The following is a 7,875-nucleotide window of genomic DNA, read 5'->3' on the forward strand; positions in this document are numbered from 1 at the left end:
CAGCCGCGGATGTAAGATCTCGTCGTTTCTAAACTATCTGGGGGGGGGGACACACAAACACAGAATCATGACATGACTACTCAAACTTTGCAAAGGGGAAACCATCAACAAGAGGCGGAAAGCAAATGTGGAGAGCCTGGGAAAAGGTTGGCCTGACCGGTCTTGTCATTGCACCCCTTTAAGGTTGACGTGCTTTGGAGGACCTGGTCTGATGATTCTCCCACCCCGGGCTTTCCCCACCTCTGCATACAGTTGATTGGCACCTCTGTGACTACAGTCCCAAAGGATCCTGGGATGTGTATTAAGATACGCCAGACATTCTTGGAATTTGATGCTTGGTTCCCTTTAGTATATTCCCTTTAGTACACACGTAGCCTTTAGGTAAGTTGACTTCATCAGGGCTATGCCTATGGCAGCTGTCCACCTCTTTGACTACAGTCCCAAAGGGTCCTGGGATGTGTAGTGAGGTACACCAGACATCTGTAGAATTTCGCAGATCCCTCCTCCAAGCATAGCTGCAATACTAGGGGAGGTATGGTGACCTCATGGCCACTGCAACCAATGTTTTCTCATCACTAGAATAAGCTATCGAAAAATTATTGGGCAATTTTTTTGCATGCAGCAAGGCAATATTCGTGACAAAAGTAACAAAAATAAAGTTTTATCTTGGAGTTTGAATTGAATGGACATCAAACCCTTATAGGTTCTGTTTAAGACACACGTAGCCCCTAGGTGAACTCACTTCATCAGGGCCATGCCGGGGACAGCTGTCCACCTACAGTCCCAAAGGATCTTAGGATGTGGGGGTAGCCCCAATGTATGGGTTAATTTTTAGACTTCCTGGAGTTCTTTAAATTAAATTGACATCAAACTCATATAGGGTTTGTTCAGGACACATGTAGCCACTAGGTAAGCTCATCAGGGCCATGCCAGTGGCTGGAGGAGAGAGATCACCACATCATTGTCATAGCTGTGTATACGTGGCAGGGATTTGGGCCCCCAGTTGATGTGGTTGGGTTAGGAAAGGTGACTATAGCAGTTTATGCATCGTCATAAGCACGAGCTGAAATATTCAAACCAATCACCTTTTGACCCTGTGGTTATGGAGATGCATTTCACTTCCTTTCCTGTGCACTGTATGAATCCGGATTTCTGACACTGCTCCTCCATGGTGGTCATACAGGCTCTGCAGCTGACGCCATTCTTCTCTTTCTCTATCCGCGGAACTTATAGGTAAAAAGAGCAAAAAACTATGAACACAATAAAAAAGACATTACATGAAACCTCATCTCGATAGAACATCTTTGGGATGAATTAGAGCGGAGACTGCGAGCCCGGCCTTCTCCCCTAACATCAGTATCTGACCTCACAAATGGTCCAACATGCCCATACACACTCCTAAACCTTGTGGACGCCTTCCCAGAAGAGTTGAAGCTGTTATAGCTGCAAAGGGCGGAGCCAACTCAATATTGAACCCTACGGACTAAGACTGGGATGCCATTAAAGTTCATGTGCGTATAAACGCCGGCGTCCCATTATTTTGGTAATATAATGTAGTTTGCCTTCTCTAAATCTCCCCCCCCCCTCATCAACATGCTAATGACATTTACATGTGATGCTGAGAAGTTCATTGTTAGAGTCTACATGCCCTTTAAATTTGGACTACTGTGGAGGACAGAGGGACATAAGGAACTGGTTCCAAGAGAGGGACTGTCTCTTTAACAGAAAGGCTGCTGACAGTATAAAAATGCGTTTGTCAGTGTGTAGGTTTCCTAAAGGTGGCACGCTAATTAGGCCCATGTCTGCTAAGTCCAAATACTCACAAACTGGCATTGTAGGTGTACATCCGTCTGAGTAACAGCAACTGGTGCTCTGTGTTTGGCTATAGGTTACACTGAGGCTTCCAGAACGATTGCAAGCAACACGGTCTCCGCAATCTCTGAGAATCAACTTACTTATGGTTATCCCACCTGAAATAAAGGAGGAAAAATGCCAAGCCCAATAGAACGTTCAGTTCAAATCCGCTAAATACATTTCCAGATGCATCAAAACAAAGAGTGTGGACATTATTATAGTTATTTTCTTTTAGAAAACAGCCACATCCTGAGTAGAAAAGCCTGTCCCCTGCTATCATGCTGCAAAGAAGACCCCTTGTGTTCTGTGTGGAAGCAGTGGTCGCTCTACAGAAGTCTGACACCTCCCCCGCTGAGTCAGACCTATAGCTCAGCAATCGGTGTCGGACATCGGCAGAGAGACCACGGCTTCCATACAGAGAGCAAGGGTCCTTCTTTAGCATGCTGGCAGAGGACAGGCTTTACTACAATAAGAAAAAAAAAACTGTAAGACTTGATAAAACCTTTTTTTATGGAATGTATTGAGCAGTTGAGCTTTAAGGTATACAGTTAAAAAAAACAAAAACAAAACAGATATAAGATTTATTTATCTGCCAAAGCTGTGAAAAGTAATGCTCAAACTCTTGAATCCTGCCCACCGTTGTACTGCATGACGGCATAGAATGAAGAAGGTGGGAACATATCAGAAGCTCCACAGAGTGGTTGTCACTGCTCCGCCGCCTGCCTGCCCATTGGACAGTTGGAGAGTTTATGGGAAGGAGTTTTTTTTTTTGTTCATGTGGGGGGGCCCTAAAATGGTTAAAGACCACATTCAGTAGTGTGCAAAATTAAATAAAAGGAATGCGCATGCTTAGTGCAACTTATTGACCGAATTGTGGGAGAAAGACCAGAGATTCCAACCAAAAAGTAGAGAAGCGAAGGTGCACGGGAAGCTATGGATACAATGTTTTCTCTTTAATAAACATGAAACATTGTATCCAGAGCTTCCATTGTACCCCTTCTTGTCAGCTTGTTGTACAAATGTATTTATTTATTTAGTTATTTATTTTTAAGCCCGTGATGCATGCATCGAAAACAAAACCCATGTGAACAAAAAAAGTGAATAGTGAAATCACTACACACAAAAAAGTGCACAAGGGTGCTATTGTTCCTCTCTGATGAGAAGGGACACCATTCCCTGATCCCCCGGGGCGCAAGGCTCCTGACAGGGACAAGAACGACTTGGGTCCACCTACCCCGATCCTCTGGGACCTGCCGAAACAGTTCCGCCGAGTACTAGGTTGGGAGACCCCCAAGTGGAAAGAGGTAGGGGGCCCCAGTGCAGATCACAGAACCTCCTTTCCAACTTCAGGAACAGCCCCCGAAGGTACCCGCCTCCTCCGTCTTCTGTGAAGACAAAAAAGGTGCTCAGTCGTGCATAAAAAGTGCTTCAAATAAATAAGGTGCCAGTGCACAAACCTGGGAGGCCGTCCAGGCCAAAGTATAAAAAGTGCCCCGGACTAGCTAGAAGGCCCGCCCCAGGGGCGTGGTGCAGATAAAGCTTGAGCGACCGTGACCGTGTGCAGGTGAATCAAGTGGGGTCCCATACCCAAGTGATTTTCCTGCACTCCCTGAGACACCACTCCCAGGGGGCACAGTACCGTGGGCTTCTGCCGCTCCCCAGCCCTCCGGCCAGATAAATGCAGCCCCATCCCTACCAGAAGGCATTAGCATCAGAGAGGTTCCTGCCTACAACTGGGGACAAGCCCGGCATAACTGGACCAGAATCAACCCAGGAGGAAAGGAAACCCCTCCGGCACCCACCAATTACTCCAGGGAATACAAGCCAACCATCTCCCCAGTTCAGAAATGGTGTTGTTCTCCCCCAAAAACTGATAAGAACAGATACTGCACTTGATCTTAGCCAAAAGGCAGAGAAGCGATTGTAGAAATGTTGTAGAAATTTAGTACTGCACCCTATATATAAAACCGAGACAAATTCCCACCATACCTACTGAAGTGAGCGTATAAGTTGACTGGCAGACCTGACTCGGCCTGGGGCAGGTCACTGGCGCTCCAGTACATGAGTCGCTGGCGTCCTTACATTCTATGCAAGACAAAGAGTGACCTAAAGGACAAGAGAAAAGTACACAAGTGGTCAATTCTGCACGAGATTGCATAACAATACACCACCATGAAGATATGTTCAGAGCTATGTGTTGTACTCATATTTATATGGAAATCCGTACCTTTAAATCAGTTGGGTTGTTTGCATATAAAGTTGCAAATTACACAGAGAAACAAGGTATGAAAACAAGAACACACACTCGTAATATTATTTACAGTCATCTAATTGTGTATAGATAGTCTGCCACATAGAGACAATAGGGACTCTACGTGACACTGCAATACGAACAGTATATAAACGGTGCAATACTGAAGGGGGTAGACCAAGATTGCAGCAACTGCAGCCATTATCTTGGTTCTGGTCTTTTCTGCCAGCGCCCGGCTTTCACATGCAAGTGTAAATGCCCCGATGCTAAATGCTAACGCTGGCGCTTTAAATTTATAAACTCAAACCAGCACTGTAAACAGGCAGGAAGGCTGCCAGGGTCCCTGGCAGCCTTCCTTGGTGCCTGTTTACAGTGTTGGACCCACATCTTCTCCTCCTTCCTGAAAACCCGCCACCCGCCTGCAAGACCAACTGGACCCCTGGTGAGACCCCATACAGCCCTTCTAATACCCTGCACAGCTTCCTGAGACCCCGTACAGCCTCCCAACAGCCCACACACCCACTTGAGACCCTGTACAGCCTCCTAACACCCTGAACAGACACCTGAAAGGCCGCACAGCCACCCGAGACCCCACAAAACCCTCCTGAGATCCTTCGCTGGAGACATTAGGCAGCACAGAGTATATAGCTTCATATTATTCTGCATTGATGTATAATGCATTGCTGGGATTTGTAGTGCTCTATAGCCAGTTGCCATTTGGCATTACTGTATAATGTATTACTGAGATTTATAGTAGGGATGCACCGATACCAATACTAGTATCGGTGCTGATACCGAGTATTTGGGCAAGTACCCATACTCACCCAAATGCTCCCAATACTTATCCCGATACCAGAACCTCCAGTATCAGGGAGCCGGGTGGCGAATCAATACACATCGCCCAAATTCCTAATTAGCCAGGATGCCAGGATGTATGGGGATCCGGGTACTGCCCTGGGGGACATGTATCAATGAAAAAAACACTTTTAAAAAATACAATTTTTAAAGGAGCAGTGATTTAACATCACTTAAAATGAAACATTAAAAATTAAAAATTCCTTTAAATATGGTGCCTGGGGGGTCCCCTTTCACTGACCGTAAAGTGGCACATCTGTATGATGTATAGAACCTGCTGAAGCAAAAATAACATTTATATACATTTTATTGATCTTTATATAGAACTCTAATATATACAGAAGTCTGATTTTTTATATATATATAGTGGTGAACCCCAGGGGTACACATGCGTCTTCAACACAGTCCGATATAAATAAACGGTTTTTATTTCATCCAGCGGTAATAACCTATGGTGCCCATCCTTAATTGGGATGAGGTATGCCGCCGGGTCCCCTCCTTGCTCCTGACACTGTTGGGCTCTCGGTCCGTGACCGAGTGCCTGACTTTTCAGAGGGGGGTGACAGCAAAATGACTGTCAGTCATTTTACTGTCACCCCTCCAATGGTGGCACCCGGGTGCGGGCCGCACCCTCCGCACCCCCCATGTGGCGCCACTGCCTGAACGTGAGGGCTTACAATCTAAAAGGGGGGGCCAGTGATACAAAAGGTGGTAACTGTGTGGGGATGAGTTGTTGGAGAAGATAATAGTTCAGGAATCTCAGTAATGATTCTTGTGTAAAAAAAAACCAATAAACAAATAAGCAATGTTTCTAAATTCCACAACTATTATGATTGTTCTTTGATTCTTTGTAACAATTAATCAATAAGCAAATAAAGCAAATAAATAAAGTTTCTGAGATACAAAACTCTCATAATTGTCCTTTGCTTCCTGGTAACAATCAATAAACACATAAACAATGTTTCTCCACAACTCCTATTACAATTATTTATATAGAGCCAACATATTCCAGAGTGCTGCACAATCGTTTAGAAAAGACAAGTAAGAAACACTGACAAGCAACATTGAGATACAGAAACAATAGGTGAGGAGGACCCTGCCCAAACGAGCTTACAATCTTTTATTCTTTGATTATTAGTATTATAATACAGGATTTATAGAGCACCAACAGTTTGCGCAGCGCTTTACAAGATAAGGAAGACCCTACAATCACAATACAATTCAAGACAAGATGGTTAGGAGCACACTGGCCTTGAAAGGTTACAATCTAAAAGGGAAGGACGGGTGGTACAAAAGGGGGTAGCTGTGTGGGAATGAGTTGTTGGAGAAAGTGATAGTTCAGGAATCTCAGTAATGATTCTTTGTAACAATTAATAAACAAACAATGTTTCTAAATTCCACAACTATTATTAGTTTTGGGCACCAGGGAACAGTCCTTGAACTGGAAAGAGTCCAGACGAGGGCAACTAAACTCATAAAGGGGATGCAGGACCTGAGCTATGAGAACAGGCTACTAAATTGAAACATGTTCTCATTGGAAGTAAGGAGATTAAGGGGGGGACATGATTTTCATGTACAAAATGTTTACCGGGGATAGCAACATTAGCAGCAAACTTTTTACAATTAACTCCATGACAAGGACGAGAGGCCACCACCTAAAATTGGTGGAGAAAAAATTTCAGCACAAGGGGCGAAGGGGTTTCTTCTCAGTTATATCAGTTAGGGTCTGAAACTCGCTGCCACATGCTGTGATTTCAGCTAAGAGTGTAGAATCATTCAAGAGGCGATTGGACGATTTCCTCAGGGACTATAATGTACAGGGGTACAAGTACTCTTAAAAATTAGATCAAACAGGGACCTATATATACATACACATACATCAGTAGGACCATATACATGCACACAATATGTTGGACTTGATGGACATGTGTCTTTATTCAACCTTAATTGCTATGTAACTATTATCATTGTTCTTTGATTATTCAATAAGCAAAGAAAGAAACAAATAATGTTCCTGAAATACAAAACTCTCATAATTGTCCTTTGGTTCCTGCTAACAATCAATAAACACATACATGATGTTTCTCCACAGCTCTTATGATTGTTCTTTGATTATTAGTATTATTATACAGGATTTATATAGCGCCAACAGTTTGCGAAGCGCTTTACAATATAAAGGAAGACATTACAGGTAAAATACAATTCAAAACAAGATGGTTGGGAGCACACTGGCCTTGAAAGCATAGGGGGTACAGAAGGTGGTAGTTGTGTGGCGATGAGTTGTTGGAGAAAGGGATAGTTTAGGAATCTCAGTAATGATTGTTTGTAACAATGAATCAATAAACAAACAAACAAACAATGTTTCTAAATTCCACTATTATGATTATTCTTTGATTCTTTGTAACAATCAATAAACAAATACATTTGAAAATGTAATGACTTACCAGAAGTGGAAAGCAGTGACAGCACCCCAATGAAAAGAAGAAAACAGTTGGCCATGATGATGATGACTTGCTAGGCTGAAAAGGTAAAATGGAATGTGTGAGATGGGATGAGTGTTTGGGAGTTGGTCCTTTGCAGTAGGGGGTGTCCTGGAATGATGTTGGGTGGTGTTCTGAGAGGGGAGATGGGTGGGGATATGTAAATGAATACCACACCAAATGATTTCAAGATTGCAATACAGAATATTTTGTAAGCTTGAATAAGCCTGCACGTAGACCTATAATTATTGACATTCAAGAGCCTGTTCTCATTGGTGCTGTTGCCTTTTTTGCTCTGTGATAATCCTGGTCCAGGTGGTGATTGGCCGCGGATTCCCCTCTCACCTCTAATATATACAGCAGTGTGTGCTCATACTCCAACTCAGGTGCTTGCGTGTCCAACTGCCCTTTAAATCTGTGGTGGTTAACTTGCTT

This window comes from Nanorana parkeri, unplaced genomic scaffold, assembly GCF_000935625.1.
Source record: "Nanorana parkeri isolate BGI_ZX_2015 unplaced genomic scaffold, ASM93562v1 scaffold563, whole genome shotgun sequence".
Lineage (NCBI taxonomy): Eukaryota > Metazoa > Chordata > Amphibia > Anura > Dicroglossidae > Nanorana > Nanorana parkeri.